The sequence below is a fragment of the Budorcas taxicolor genome, chromosome 1 (genome assembly GCF_023091745.1).
Source record: "Budorcas taxicolor isolate Tak-1 chromosome 1, Takin1.1, whole genome shotgun sequence".
Taxonomy (NCBI): domain Eukaryota; kingdom Metazoa; phylum Chordata; class Mammalia; order Artiodactyla; family Bovidae; genus Budorcas; species Budorcas taxicolor.
In genome coordinates this window covers 10,375,597-10,376,092 of record NC_068910.1, presented here as the reverse complement: position 1 = coordinate 10,376,092, position 496 = coordinate 10,375,597, and positions in this window count along the sequence as shown.

The window sequence follows — 496 nt, the reverse complement described above, 5'->3', positions numbered from 1 at the left end:
GCCCTGCCCGCGCCCTCTCGCCGCTGTGCCTGAGCCGGGGTCGGCGCCGCGGCCCCGGCTTAACGGGGTCTACTGGCTTCGGGGGCGTCAGCAGTCGAGGCCCCGGACCCCATCCCGGGCCATGGGAAGGCTCAGGGGCGCTCGGGGCCGCCTCCCCCCGGGTGGGCTGCGGGCGCCCCCTGGCCGGCGCGCCGAGGGCGCATTCCCCGGCGCGGGGCGCGGGCGACAGCGCGCGCTCGGCTTCGGGGCGCTGCGCTCGGTTTGGCCCACAGGCACTGTGCTCGCCTGGTCTCTGGAGTGGGGCTGGGCGGCCGCGCTGGGTTGCGCCCGGGGCTCACCGGGCCGCGGCCGTTCGCTCGCTGGCTCGCTCGCTCTGGTCTCGCGGCCGCCGGCGGGACGGGGCGCTCGGAGCCGCGCGGGGAGCGCCGGCAATTGGCCGCCCGTGGGCGACATTTGCATAGCGCGGCCCCGCCCCGCCCGCCCCGCCCGGCCCCAC